Source organism: Oncorhynchus keta, unplaced genomic scaffold (genome assembly GCF_023373465.1).
Source record: "Oncorhynchus keta strain PuntledgeMale-10-30-2019 unplaced genomic scaffold, Oket_V2 Un_contig_1340_pilon_pilon, whole genome shotgun sequence".
Lineage (NCBI taxonomy): Eukaryota > Metazoa > Chordata > Actinopteri > Salmoniformes > Salmonidae > Oncorhynchus > Oncorhynchus keta.
This window is the reverse complement of record NW_026278208.1, coordinates 17,186-33,213: the sequence shown is the minus strand read 5'-3', so window position 1 is coordinate 33,213 and position 16,028 is coordinate 17,186. Positions and strand designations below refer to the sequence as shown.

General features: G+C 42.3%; 1 pseudogene; it reads left to right on the top strand.

Annotated features, from left to right (window-relative positions):
- Nucleotides 1-270: 270 nt before the first annotated feature.
- Nucleotides 271-16,028, top strand: part of LOC127918150 (cadherin-23-like) — a 30,649-nt pseudogene continuing 14,891 nt past the window's right edge.

Here is a 16,028-nt window from a genome sequence, read left to right as displayed (position 1 = left end):
GCATATGAATATTTACTTTCACCCTTGAAAACTGCAAATATTCCTCTCACCTCAATATTTTTAGATCCTGTCCTGAATTGAACACATGGATGAACTCTCCTATAGAGGACACACATTTTTATCTTGAAATTAAATTATTACACAGCCCCTTCTGGATTTTGAGTAATAACCACTGTGACAACCAACCTGTGAGGCAACCAACCCGTTCTCCCCTATAATTAGTATATGTATGATGAGAAGTGTGCTGGTAATCATTGTGTTGTTGTGCAGGTAAGATCGTAGCCAACCGGACAGTGGACTTTGAGCAGGTGCAGTGGCTGAACTTCACAGTGAGAGCTCAGGACCACGGCAGTCCACCCAGAGTGGCTGAGCTTCCTGTCTACCTACGTATAGTAGACATCAATGATAACAAGCCCATCTTTACACAACCCTCTTACCAGGTACCAAAAATACTAGTTCATAACATGCATTGCAAAGGGCATCACCCTTAAGGCGTCAGCATACTTCGGTTCAGCTGGCACCTAGCCGAACTCGGCTAGGCGAACTGAACGTGTGTTTTCACATACTACCTTAATTAAAAGACATTCACTTGGGAAAAAAAGATAACTCACGAAATCTGTCATAAATGTTGATGTTTTTCCCAAGAAGATCTTAGTCGCGCAATTTTACATCTAAGATGTTTGGTGCAGTATTTGTCAAGTAAAAAATGTTGCATGAAAACAATTTGTTTCTTGTTGAATGACATTTAATTGAAGAACCCCTACTGTTGACCAATCACCAACAAAGGGGCATAGACGTTGGCTACCGACTTCGGCTTGCCTCAAGAAAAAATGTGTGTGCACGAATAGCCGAAAAACACTTGCGGACGACCAAATCGAACAAAAATGTCATTATATATGCACAAACTATTTTGGTTGGGATGCATGCGGACACCTTTAGTAGTACTCACTTGATATAATTTCTATTGTGATGGTCTGAGTTTGTGCTTGTCTGTGTGTATGCTGATGTTGTTGTGTCATGCTGTCCTTTGCAGAAGCCAGTGTTTGAGGATGTTGACTTGGGCACGGTCATAGTGACAGTCAGTGCCACAGACGCAGATTCGGGCCTCTTCTCTGTCATCGAGTACGGCCTGGTAGACGGAGAGGGCAAGTTTGGCATCACTCCTCCACTGTGAGTTCTGTAACATGTTTTAACACGTGAAGAAACACACACACACACACACACACACACACACACACACACGCACACGCACACGCACACGCACACACACACACACTTTGCAGTGCTTTGAAGTCGACTTCTTTTACTTCACGTATCACTGCACTTCACAAATTGGTGCAGGCACTCATTTTTGGGTGCTGGTACTGTTTATATTTAGGAGCTGGAACTTTTTAGCCAATATTCTGTAGGGGTGGATGGTCCTCGTGCAGTAGAAAATTCAATGTGTTAGTACTAGCTACCGGTGTGCACCTGCCAAATCCAAGCACAAACACACATACATATACATATACACACGCACACGCAATCGCTCCTCTCTTTTGTTTTCACTCTATTTTGTACTCTTTCGAAGAAAAAGAACAGATTCATCTACATTCAATATACAACACATTAGGAACAAACACCTTCCTAATATTGAGTTGCACCTTCTTTTTCCCTTAGAACAGCTTCAATCCATTGGGCCATGGGCTCTACAAGGTGTCGAAAGTGTTCCACAGGGATGCTGACCCATTTTGACTCCAATGCTTCCAACAGCTGTGTCAAGTTGGCTGGATGTCCTTTGGGTGATGGACCATTCTTGATACACATGGGAAACTATTGACACCCAGCAGTGTGGCAGTTCTTGACACACTCAAACTGGTGCGCCTGGCACCTACTACCATACCCTGTTCAAAGACACTTAAATCTTTTGTCTTGCCCATTCACCCTCTGAATGGCACACATACACAATCCCATGTCTCAATTTTCTTGAGGCTTGCAAATCCTTCTTTAAATCCATCTCCTCCACCTCATCCACACTTATTGAAGTGGTCTTAACAGGTGACATCAATTAGGGACCATAGCTGTCACCTGGATTCACCTGGTCAGTCTATGTCACGGAAAGAGCAGGCGTTCCTAATGTTTTATACACCCAGTGTATGTTGCCTGATCATCGAAATTACACTTAAATGTGGAATATGGGACCTGGAATGAAACATCTTACTAGCCCTAAGAAGAAAGGTATTTTCAGATACAAGGTGACTTTGTAGAGGTAAAGGAGGAGACTCGAGTCCACGGTTGCGGTTGGAATAATAGCTTTTAAAGGATCACTTTACTATTTTGGTGTGTTGTTCATTAGTCCACTGTTAATACAATCCCCCAAAAGGTTCCTGTTTTTTAAGATGGAGCACTCTCAGCACAGAGCAAAAATTGTGATGATGATGCTGCCTTTTACATCATATGAGTGAACTATCCCTTTACCTCAGAGCTCCTTGGGTACAAGCTAGTGCAAAATGAAACGTCCTTAATCTAGAGGTTTTATAAGTATGCATTGATCACTTCAGTGTCACAATTATGTGCATTATTATTATGACATAATCCCCCTTACAAGAATGTAATGTCTGTTTTAACTTTTTTCAAAGAGTTAGTTTTTCTGCCTAAATGTTCGATCTGGTGTAGTTGCCCTTAGACACTGATCTTGTGCAATTTTTCATTTCCACTAATAGTAGGTAGTATAAATGTAACCACATGTAACATATGGTTTTTCATTAGTATACACGTCAAAAGTCCCAATGCAAAGTTACACCTCACTTTTCTATTTTTAGAGTTATTACATTATAACCGATCAGAATGCCGAAGTCATGCCGGAAAATGTTTTTGCGGGTGTGACGTTATATGGAGGACCCGGCAAGCCAGCCTATTCCCTATAATGTAAACTCCAACAGAAATGAATTAAAATATATAACTTCAAATTAAATCTGATCGTTTGCACAAGGGCTGGGACGATACCAGTATTGCAATGCTCGTTAGTATTGTGACAAGAAAACAAGCTGATTTCAAATTTTTGGGAAAACAGCCCTAATATTGAAATCAAAAATCATTATGTTGTCATCCAGAGTCACATTTATTTATTTCCTAACCTACATAATATTTTACATACAGCAGGTTTTTAAAGGACCAAATAGTTTGGTCTGCCTCCTGTTTTCATTTTTGCGATACTGGTATCGTACTGGCCCGAGTGGTGAGCTTTCTGATGCCAAGAGCTGCTTAGGCATCACCCAAGTGGGTGCTACACAGAGTGGAATTGGAGAAGTCCAGTGGCTATAAGTCACGCTCTTCCATTTCCTAATAATTGCTCCCACAGTTGATTTCTTCAAACCAAGCTGCTTACCTATTGCAGATTCAGTCTTCCCAGCCTGCAGGTCTATAATTTTTTTTCTGGTGTCCTTGACAGCTCTTTGGTCTTGGCCATAGTGGAGTTTGGAGTGTGACTGTTTGAGGTTGTGGACAGGTGTCTTTTATACTGATAACAAGTTCAAACAGGTGCCATTAATACAGGTAATGGGTGGAGGACAGAGGAGCCTCTTAAAGAATATGTTACAGGTCTGTGAGAGCCAGAAATCTTGCTTGTTTGTAGGTGACCAAATACTTATTTTCCACCATAATTTGCAAATAAATTCATGAAAAATCCTACAATGTGATTTTCTGGATTTTTTTCTCTCATTTTGTCTGTCATAGTTGAAGTGTACCTATGATGAAAATTACAGGCCTCTCTCATCTTTTTAAGTGGGAGAACTTGCACAATTGGTGGCTGACTAAATAGTTTTTTGTCCCACTGTACATTGCTTGTTTATATTTTGATTTTGAAATGCTTTGAGATTCTTTGAAAAGAAATGTAATAAATTATAATGATTATTATTATTACATTAAATATATAACACCATCTAACCATCAAATATGCAGTTATCTTAGCCAGAAAACCAGCCAGCTAAAGTTAGTTACAGTGCCCTCCATAATTATTGGGACAGTGAAAATGTTTTTTCTTCTTTCGGCTCTATACTCTATAATGTTTGAGAGTCAGCTAAACCAATACCGATATAGTAGGTTAAATCCAAAGTAGATACATTCCGGAGGCAATAATCCAGAGGCGGCATTGGTCAAAGGAGAAGAGGGGAAGAGTCAACAATAAGACAGCGATTGGAGGAAGGCTCCAGGCAAATGGAGAGGATCACAACAGCGCAGTCAGTCAGCTACTGTAGCTTGCTAGTACTAAGCCAAGGTTGAAAAATTCTAGCCTACTTCACAGAGATCATGCGGACCCCTTGTGTGAGGAATATGATTGGTTGTTTTCATCACACCTCCTCGTGATTAGTGGATTGTAGCTCACCATTGCGAACACTCGATCTGCATGGCTAGTGGCTAACTAACCTGAGCTAGCTAACGCAGAGTAGATTATCCATATGATGTAGAGAAATATTGCATTGTAGGTAGTTTATAAGATATCTAGAAATAGGTTAACAAATATGTTTAAAAAACAAAATATAACTATGTTTGTAGTTGTAGGTAACCAGATTGTGACTACAACTAAGTCACTAGGTCTTTGACCTCACTGTGTTGTTCCTTTGGTGAGTAAAAACTCAAAACTGCTTCCTACCCTTTAAGGCTGTGACTGGGGGAGGGGAGGCTGATCCTACAGTGGTTCTTCCTGTACACGTTGTGTCATACTGCAGCACACCTTGCGGGCTGCCACAGAATTCTATGGCACGTTATTTAATGCTAGTTAGTGCTAGTTTGACCACCAGAGGGCATCTTTGTGAAGCATTTGACAGTCTTTAATATTGGCTGTACTAGAGCATTTAAAACCTATTTTGGAAGAACAAAGTACATGGGATTGATTCATTGTATTAATATTATGTTGTTACTATTCCAAGAAAAACAAAAAACAAAACCCTCAGGGAAAATATGGAGCTGTACAATGTGACCATAGGCTACAGTACTAAAAGCAAAATAATCCCAACATTTCTACACCCTAATTACCAAAACAGATACCCAAATACCCAAACAGAGATTTGGTGAAAATAAAAAGCTCATTGATTTATTAAGACCAGTCCCCATGCTTGTCTCAGAGCAGCGTGAAACGGTGCTGAAATGGTTGACCACACCCGGGTAGGATATTGCTTCAAATTCTATTGCTTCCATCTTCAATATGGTCTATAAGTGCCACAATGTCACCAATAATTGAACACACACAATTCTTAAAACTCTGAGAAGGGTAATAGAAGGTGATCTGCACTGCATATTAAACTGACATTCTTATTGCTATATTCCACATGTTAGTGTGTATGTTTCGATCCTCTTTCTCGCACACGCACATGCACTTGCTGTCTTGACCTCTGAATGCTCGGCTATGAAAAGCCAACTGGCATTTACTCCTAAAGTGCTGACCGGTTGCACCCTCTATAAACACTGTTTATATTATCTGACCGTGCTGGTCATTATCTAGCTTTTATGGCCATGTACTCTTTTAATCTCAAACCAGTTCGGATTTAAGTATAGCTTTTGTATGACATGACGCCTTTAGTGAGAGGTCTAATGCTTTAATAGTTAATCATTTCTGCCCTTGAATTCATATTCATTATATAAATAGGCCCATATGCACCTTGATATTGGGGTGTGCCATGCAGCCGTGCCTAACAGGAAAAGGGGTGCGCCATGTGGCCGCGCCAAACAGGGAAAGGGGAGTTGGAGCTGGTCATCCGAGCTTGTGCCAGAACCTTGTGCCAAGGGAAGGGAGAAGCGGAGAGTCACAGATACTCCCGCCGTTTACCCGTGCTTCATTGGTCTGTTTCGCTTGATGGCCCTCCGATCTGCACTTGTTATATGGCCCTCTGACCTGCAACCATTTTCTATGGTTATATATGTGTTCCCTACTCTTCCTGTGGTCCACCAAAATTAAGGCAGTTTATACAATTTTAAAATATTACAATACATTCACAGACTGTGTGCATTCAGGCCCCTACTCCACCACTACCACAAATATACAGTACAAAATCCATGTGTACATGTGTGTATAGTGTGCATGCTATCGTGTGTGTGTGTGTATGCATGTGTCTGTGCCTGTGTTTGTGTTGCTTCACAGTCCCCGCTGTTCCATAAGGTGTTTTTTAATCTGTTTTTAAAATACAATTTTACTGCTTGCATGAGTTACTTGATGTGGAATAGAGTTCCATATAGTCATGGCTCTATTTAGTACTGTGAGCCTTCCATAGTCTGCGCTGGACTTGGGGACTGTGAAGAGACCTCTTGTGGCATGTCTTGTGGGGTTTGCATGGGTGCATTCAACATGTCAATACCTCTCGTAAATACAAGCAGTGATGAAGTTAATCTCTCCTCCACTTTGAGCCAGGAGAGATTGACATGCATATTATTCATATTAGCTTTCTGTGTACATCGAAGGGCCAGCCATGCTGCCCTGTTCTGAACCAATTGCAATTTTCCTAAATCCTTTTTTGTGTCACCTGACCAAGGATTTTGTATCATCCTTGTAATTCACTAAACATCACTACTCATAGTTATTTTTAAGACTTTGTTATAGTCCAGGTACGACAAAACTATGGCCTGTAGGACCTGCCATGTTGACCGTGCTGTCAAGGTAGAACAGCGCCTTATCATGGACATACTTTTCCCCATCTTAGTTACTGTTTGTATCAATATGTTTTGACCATGACAGTTTACAATCCAGGGTAACTCCAAGCAGTTAGTCACCTCAACTTTCTCAATTTCCACATGATTTATTGCAAGATTTAGTTGAGGTTTAGGGTTTAGTGAATGCTTTGTCCCAAATACAATGCTTTTAGTTTTAGAAGTATTTAGACTAACTTAATCCTTGCCACCCACTCTGAAACTAACTGCAATTCTTTGTTGCAGTGTTGCAGTTATTTCAGTCACTGTAGTAGCTGACATGTATAGTGTTGAGTCATCCGCATACATAGACACTCTGGCATTCCTCAAAGCCAGTGGCATGTCATTAGTAAAGATTTTTAAAAGTAATGGGCCTAGACAGCTGCCCTGGGGAATTCCTGTTTCTTCCTGAATTATGTTTGAGAGGCTTCCGTTAAAGAACACCCTCTATGTTCTGTTAGACAGGTAACACTGTATCCACAATATAGCAGGGGGTGTAAAAGCCATAACGCATAAGTTTTGCCAGCAGTAGACTATGATCGATAATATCAAAGGCCGCACTGAAGTCTAACAAGACAGTCCACACAATCTTTTTATCATCAATGTCTCTCAGCCAATCATCAGTAATTTGTGTAAGTGCTGTGCTTGTTGAATGTCCTTCTCTATAAGCATACTGATAGTTTGTTGTCAATTTGTTTTCTGTAAAATAGCATTGTATCTGGTCAAACACTATTTTTTCCAAAAATGTACTAAGGGTTGGTAACAGGCTGATTGGTCGGCTATTTGAGCCAGTAAAGGGGGCTTTACTATTCTTAGGTAGCGGAATTACTTTTGCTTTCCTCTAAGCCTGATGGCACACACTTTCTAACAGGCTTAAGTTGAAGATGTGGCAAAATCGTCTGCTATTATCCCCAGTAATTTTCCATTCAAGTTGTCAGACCCCGGTGGCTTGTCATTGTTGATAGGCAATAATCATTATTTGACCTCTTCCACAATAACGTTACGGCATTTAAAATTATAATGCTTGTCTTTCATAATTTGCTCAGATATGTACTTGGATGTGTAGTGTCAGCATTTGTTGCTGGCATGTTATGCCTACGTTTGCTAATCTTGCCAATGAAAAAAAAATTAAAGTAGTTGGCAATATCAGTTGGTTTTCTGATGAATGAGCCATCTGTTTCAATAATAATAATGACAATCATTATTTAAATAATTCATAGTTTATATGGTGGCACCAAAAATGTGAATTAATATTTACAAAACAATTTTCCAAACAAAACACATTACAAAATTGCAACATGTCAGACCATAATAAATAACACATCTACTTTGTATAGTGCTTTTCATTACAATTTCCAGCGAGACTTTTCAAACCATTAACTCACTGATGGTTGAAGATGATGGGAGATCTTCAAATGCAGCCTGGAATCTTTTGGCATCACAGCACAATATCAACATCACTCTAATCATAGTCAGAAGACAGTTGAAGAAACTTGAGTGGACTTCTGGAATTGCTTTGTAAGACTTATTATATATATTTTTTATTTTTTTATTTAACCTTTATTTAACTAGGCAAGTCAGTTAAAGAACAAATTCTTATTTACATTGACGACCTACCCCGATGATGCTGATCGAATTGTGCACCGCCCTATGGGACTCCCAATCACGGGTGGATGTGATACAGCCTGGATTCTAACCAGGGACTGTAGTGATGCCTCTTGCACGTAGATGCAGTGCCTTAGACCGCTGCACCACTCGGGAAACATGACCAATATATAGTTATTTATTTTCAGAACATAAACCATGTGTGTTCTCTTGGATCAAAGATGGCGACAGTATTTTTATCATTATTTTATTAATGAAGAAGCCACATTTGCCTCGGGATCCATCCCATTTGGTATTCTGTGGAACCATGCGTTTTTTTGGTGTCGCCTGTTGTCCAGCCCTTTGCCCACTGATCTTCACGGATGGTTGTCGGCAAATCAAATCAAATTTTATTGGTCACATACACATGGTTAGCAGATGTTAATGTGAGTGTAGCGAAATGCTTGTGCTTCTAGTTCCCGACAGTTTAGTAATATCTAATAAACAATCTAACAATTCCCCAACAACTACCTAATACACACAAATCTAAAGGGAGGAATAATAATATGTACATATAGCAATTTTCTCATATGGATGAGTGGCATAGGCATGGTGCAATAGATGGTATAAGATACAGTACATACATATGAGATGAGTAATGAAAGATATTTTAACATTATTAAAGTGACATTGTTTAAAGTGACCAGTGATCCATTTATTTAAGTGGCCAGTGATATGAGTCTCTATGTAGTTAGTGATTGCTGTTTAGCAGTCTGATGGCCTTGAGAGAGAAGCTGTTTTTCAGCTTTGATGCACCTGTACTGACCTCGCCTTCTGGATGGTAGTGGGGTGAACAGGCAGTGGCTCGGGTGGTTGTTGTCCTTGATGATCTTTTTGGAGGGCAGGTAGTTTGCCCCCGTTGATGCGTTGTGCAGACCGCACCACCCTCTGGAGAGCCTTGCTGTTGAGGGCGGTGCAGTTGCCGTACCATCCCGACGGGATGCTCTCAATTATGCACCTGTAAAAGTTTGTCAGGGTTTTAAGTGACAAACTGTTGCGCTTTCTTCACCACACTGTCTGTGTGGGTGGACCGTTTCAGTTTGTCTGTGACGTGTACTTTTTTTTCCCCACCTTTATTTAACCAGGTAGGCAAGTTGAGAACAAGTTCTCATTTACAATTGCGACCTGGCCAAGATAAAGCAAAGCCGTTTGACAGATACAACGACACACAGTTACACATGGAGTAAAACAAACAGTCAATAATACAGTATAAACAAGTCTATATACAATGTGAGCAAATGAGGTGAGAAGGGAGGTAAAGGCAAAAAAGGCCATGGTGGCAAAGTAAATACAATATAGCAAGTAAAACACTGGAATGGTAGTTTTGCAATGGAAGAATGTGCAAAGTAGAAATAAAAATAATGGGGTGCAAAGGAGCAAAATAAATAAATTAATTAAATACAGTTGGGAAAGAGGTAGTTGATTGGGCTAAATTATCGGTGGGCTATGTACAGGTGCAGTAATCTGTGAGCTGCTCTGACAGTTGGTGCTTAAAGCTAGTGAGGGAGATAAGTGTTTCCAGTTTCAGAGATTTTTGTAGTTCGTTCCAGTCATTGGCAGCAGAGAACTGGAAGGAGAGGCAGCCAAAGAAAGAATTGGTTTTGGGGGTGACTAGAGAGATATACCTGCTGGAGCGTGTGCTACAGGTGGGAGATGCTATGGTGACCAGCGAGCTGAGATAAGGGGGGACTTTACCTAGCAGGGTCTTGTAGATGACATGGAGCCAGTTGGTTTGGCGACGAGTATGAAGCGAGGGCCAGCCAACGAGAGCGTTACAGGTCGCAATGGTGGGTAGTATATGGGGCTTTGGTGACAAAACGGATTGCACTGTGATAGACTGCATCCAATTTTTTGAGTAGGGTATTGGAGGCTATTTTGTAAATGACATCGCCAAAGTCGAGGATTGGTAGGATGGTCAGTTTTACAAGGGTATGTTTGGCAGCATGAGTGAAGGATGCTTTGTTGCGAAAAGGAAGCCAATTCTAGATTTAACTTTGGATTGGAGATGTTTGATATGGGTTTGGAAGGAGAGTTTACAGTCTAACCAGACACCTAAGTATTTGTAGTTGTCCACATATTCTAAGTCAGAGCTGTCCAGAGTAGTGATGTTGGACAGGCGGGTAGTTGCAGGTAGCGATCGGTTGAAGAGCATGCATTTAGTTTTACTTGTATTTAAGAGCAATTGGAGGCCACGGAAGGAGAGTTGTATGGCATTGAAGCTTGCCTGGAGGGTTGATAACACAGTGTCCAAAGAAGGGCCGGAAGTATACAGAATGGTGTCGTCTGCGTAGAGGTGGATCAGAGACTCACCAGCAGCAAGAGCGACCTCATTGATGTATATAGAAAAGAGAGTCGGTCCAAGAAATGTAAATGTAAAGAATTGAACCCTGTGGCACCCCCATAGAGACTGCCAGAGGTCCGGACAGCAGACCCTCCGATTTGACACACTGAACTCAATCAGAGAAGTAGTTGGTAAACCAGGCGAGGCAATCATTTCAGAAACCAAGGCTGTCGAGTCTGCCGATGAGGATGTGGTGATTGACAGTCTGCCGATGAGTCGAAAGCCTTGGCCAGATCAATAAATCTGGCTGCACAGTAATGTTTCTTATCGATGGCGGTTAAGATATCGTTTAGGACCTTGAGCGTGGCTGAGGTGCACCCATGACCAGCTCTGAAACCAGATTGCATAGCAGAGAAGGTATGGTGAGATTCGAAATGGTCGGTAATCTGTTTGTTGACTTGGCTTTCAAGACCTTAGAAAGGCATGGTAGGATAGATATAGGTCTGTAGCAGTTTGGGTCAAGAGTGTCCCCCTTTGAAGAGGGGGATGACCGCAGCTGCTTTCCAATCTTTGGGAATCTCAGACGACACGAAAGAGAGGTTGAACAGGCTAGTAATAGGGGTGGCAACAATTTCGGCAGATAATTTTAGAAAGAAAGGGTCCAGATTGTCTAGCCCGGCTGATTTGTACGGGTCCAGATTTTGCAGCTCTTTCAGAACATCAGCTGAATGGATTTGGGAGAAGGAGAAATGGGGAAGGCTTGGGCGAGTTGCTGTTGGGGGTGCAGTGCTGTTGACCGGGGTAGGAGTAGCCAGGTGGAAAGCATGGCCAGCCGTAGAAAAATGCTTATTGAAATTCTCAATTATGGTGGATTTATCAGTGGTGACAGTGTTTCCTATCTTCAGTGCAGTGGGCAGCTGGGAGGAGGTGTTCTTATTCTCCATGGACTTTACAGTGTCCCAGAACATTTTTGAGTTAGTGTTGCAGGAAGCGAATTTCTGCTTGAAAAAGCTAGCCTTGGCTTTTCTAACTGCCTGTGTATAATGGTTTCTAGCTTCCCTGAACAGCTGCATATCACGGGGGGTGTTCGATGCTAATGCAGAACGCCATAGGATGTTTTTGTGTTGGTTAAGGGCAGTCAGGTCTGGGGAGAACCAAGGGCTATATCTGTTCCTGGTTCTAAATTTCTTGAGTGGGGCATGTTTATTTAAGATGGTTAGGAAGGCATTTAAAAAATATATATATAATAAAAACGCAGAGGAACTTAAAACTTTCCACCTTCTCCACTACTGTCCCATCAATGTGGATGGAGGAGTGATCCCTCTGCCGTTTCCTGAAATCCACGATCATCTCCTTTGTTTTGTTGACTTTGAGAGGTTGTTTTCCTGACACCACACTCCGAGTGCCTTCACCTCCTCCCTGTAGGCTGTCTCGTCATTGTTGGTAATCAAGCCCACCGCTGTTGTGTCGTCGCCACCTGGGGGGCGGCCCGTCAGAAAGTCCAGGACTCAATTGCACAGGGCCGAGTTGAGACCCAGGGCATCCAGCTGAATGATGCGCTTGGTAGGTACTATGATTTTAAATACTGAGCTGTAGTCAATGAACCGCATTCTTACATAGGTATTCCTCTCGTACAGATGGGACAGGTCTGTGTGCAGTGTGATGACGATTGCATCGTCTGTGGACCTGTTGGGGTGGTATGCAAACTGAAGTGGGTCTAGGGTGGCAGGTAAGCTGGAGGTGATATGATCTTTGACTAGTCTCTCAAAGCACTTCATGATGACAGAAGTGAGTGCTAAAGGGCGATAGTCATTTAGTTCAGTTATCTTTGCCTTCTTGGGTACAGGAACAATGGTGGCCATCTTTTAGCATTTGGGGACAGCATACTGAGATAGGGAGGGATTGAATATGTCCGTAAACACACCATCCAACACACCCAACAGCTGGGTGTGTCAGATTTGAGGAAGCGGCTAGGGATGACGTCTGTGCCAGCAGCCTTGCAAGGGTTAACACGTTTAAATATCTCACTCACGTCGGCTACGGAGAAGAAGTGTGGGGGGGCGCGACGGTGGCACTGTGTTATCCTCAAAGGTGGGCAAAGTTTGTCTGGAAGCGAGACGTCAGTGTCTGTAACGGGGCTGTTTTTCTTTTTGTAATCCGTGATTTCCTGTGGACTCTGCCATATACGTCTCGTATCTGAGCCATTGAATTGCATGGTTGTATGCTCTGAAAAACACATTCACGTCTTTAGTACACAATTATCAATTTTATTACACAGTATGCCTACACATTGATAGGCTATTTAAAAATGTTAAAAATGTTTTTAAGAAAATCCAATTTGCAGAGTAGAGTGTTGGAGGCTATTTTGTAAATGACATCGCCGATGTCAAGGATCAGTAGGATAGTCAGTTTTACGAGGTTGTTTGGCAGCATGAGTGAAGGAGGCTTTGTTTTGGAGGATGGCCTGGTGTCAGGAAGGTCAGCAAAGAAGCCACTTTTCTCCAGGAAAAACATCAGGAACAGACTGAAATTCTGCAAAATGTACAGGGATTGGACTGCTGAGGACTGGGGTAAAGTCATTTTCTCTGATGAATCCCCTTTCGAATTGTTTGGGGCATCCGGAAAAAGCTTGTCCGGAGAAGACAAGGTGATCGCTACCATTAGTCCTGTGTCATGCCAAAAGTAAAGCATCCTGAGACCATTCATGTGTGGGGTTGCTTCTCAGCCAAGGGAGTGGCTGAGAAGTACAATTTTGCCTAAGAACACAGCCATGAATAAATAATGGTAGAAACACATCCTCCGAGAGCAACTTCTCCCAACCATCCAGGAACAGTTTGGTGACGAACAATGCCTTTTCCAGCATGATGGAGCACTAAGTGGCTCGGGAGCAAAGCATCGATATGTTGGTTCCATGGCCAGGAAACTCCCAGACCTTAATCCCATTGAGAACTTGTGGTCAATCCTCAAGAGGTGGGTGGACAAACAAAACCCCACAAATTGACAAACTCCAAGCATTGATTAAGCAAGAATGGGCTGCCATCAGTCAGAATGTAGCCCAGAAGTTAATTGACAGCATGCCAGGGCGGATTGCAGAGGTCTTGAAAAAGAAGGGTCAACACTGCAAATATTGACTCTTTGCATCAACTTCATGTAATTGTCAATAAAAGCCTTTGACACTTATGAAATGCTTGTAATTATACTTAAGTTTTCTTACAAAATTTCTAACGACACTGAAGCAGCAAACTTTATTAATATTTGTGTCATTCTCAAAACTTTTAGCCACGACTGAGGAAAAAAGAAAAAAAGAAAGAAAAACCCTTGATTTAGTTGGTGTGTCCAAACTTTTGACTGGTACTGTACAGCCATGGTTGTCAATTGTACTGCAGAAATGGATCGAAAGTCATACAAAATAGAGGTTTTGGTGGTAGCTGCAGAGAAGCACTTGGAATTGCGAGGATTTACGGCAAAACAGCTTATGGAGGTGTTGAGTGGTAGTGTTATGTCCTATCAGACCGTTAGTCTGGAGTAGGACTAGATAGGGTTAAAAAGTGGAATGGGGTGGGTTTTTTTTTAGTGAGGGCTAATAGTTGGCAGGGCAATGTTCCTTTTCCTTTTTCCAAATGTTGTATTACCATATCAAATAATTGAATGTAGGTAGGCTGTGAATGGCACATCAGTACAGTAGGTGGCGGTGTATGCACCTAAACGTTGGATGCCAAAGAAGATGAAGGAGTTCTTGCTCTGGCTGCATTCCAATACTGAAGTCAAACCCAAATATGGAAGTTCCTGCTGTGGATTAGATGTGTTGTCTGAAGCCTAAACTCTCTCCCCGAAACTGCCTAATAATTACACTTTATAATCATCTTTCTCCTCTTTCTCCTCCTCCTACTTTTCCTCCTACCTCTCTTGTCAGGGTGACATCTACATTCTGTCTCCACTGGACAGGGAGACTAAAGACCACTACACCCTGACGGCCATAGCTAGGGACAACCCTGGGGGCAGCCCCAACAACCGACGGGAGAAATCTGTTCAGGTGGGATTCATACTGTAGTAGAACACAAGTTAACATAGTTGAATACACTGACTGTAATCACTCTGGATAAGACTAAAATGTGAATGAAAATGTATGTTCAAAATACTCTGCGGACAGTTTATTAGGGACAGCACCCCGTTCACAAAAATGGTTCACTCCTAGAGACAGTGAGTCACGTGGCCGTGGCTTACTATATAAAGCAGGCAGACAGGCATTGAGGCATTCAGTTTGATTCAAAATTAGAATGGTCAAAACAAGTGACCTAAGCGACTTTGAATGAAGCATGATTGTCGGTGCCAGGCGCACCGGTTCCAGTACCTCAGAAACGTCCAGCCTCCTGTGCTTTTCCCACAAGACGGTGTCTAGGGTTCACCGAGAATGGTGCAACAAACAAAAAACGTCCAGTCAGTGGCCATCCAGTGGGTGAAAACAACTCGTTGATGAGAGAGGTTGATGGAGAATGGCAATAATTGTGTAAGCTAACAGGCGGGCCACAAATAGGCAAATAATGTTGCAGTAGAACAATGGTGTGCAGAACAGTATCTCGTAATGCACAACTTGTCGGTCCTTGTCACGGCTGGGCTATTGTAGCAGACGACCACACTGGGGTCCACTCCTATCAGCTAAAAACAGAAAGTGGATTGAGTGGGCACATGATCAACAACACTGGATTTGAGGAGTGGAAAAGCATCCTGGTTCCTGTTGCGTCATGCTGATGGCAGATTCAGGTTTTGACGTAAGCAACATGAGACCATGGACCCATCCTGCCTGTTGTCAATGGTACAGAATGGTGGCAGTGGTGGAAGGGTGTGGGGAATGTTTTCCTGGCACATGTTAAGTCCCTTGATACCAATTGAGCAACGTTTGTACGGCACACCTTGTATAATCCATCCCCCCGAAGAATTCAGAGTGGACCCAGTACTAGGTGGGTGTACCTAATAAACTGTCTACTTTGTTTATATCTCTGCATTGGTAATATGTGTATTAGGATTCCTATGAGGATTGAAACCATACATAGCCTTGGTATTGCTAGCACCACACTCTTACCAACTGAGCCACACAGGGCCACATCATATTTTCCTGTCCCTGGTCTGTCTCTCTCAGGTCTTGGTGACCGTTCTGGATGTGAATGACTTCCGTCCACGGTTCTCAGATCAGGTCTTTGAGACCAGTGTGTTTGAGAACGAGCCCAGTGGGACATCTGTGATCACGCTGACTGCCAATGACCTGGATGAGGGGGAGAACGGTCTGCTGTACTACAGCCTGCAGGGCCCAGGGGCAGGTAGGAGCCACACAAACACACACACACATCATCATAGGTACTGTAAGAGGCTTTTGTTTCAGCCCAGTTTTAACACAACTGGTTTAACTTATTATGGTCTTCATTGGCAATTGATTAGTTGAATCAGGTGT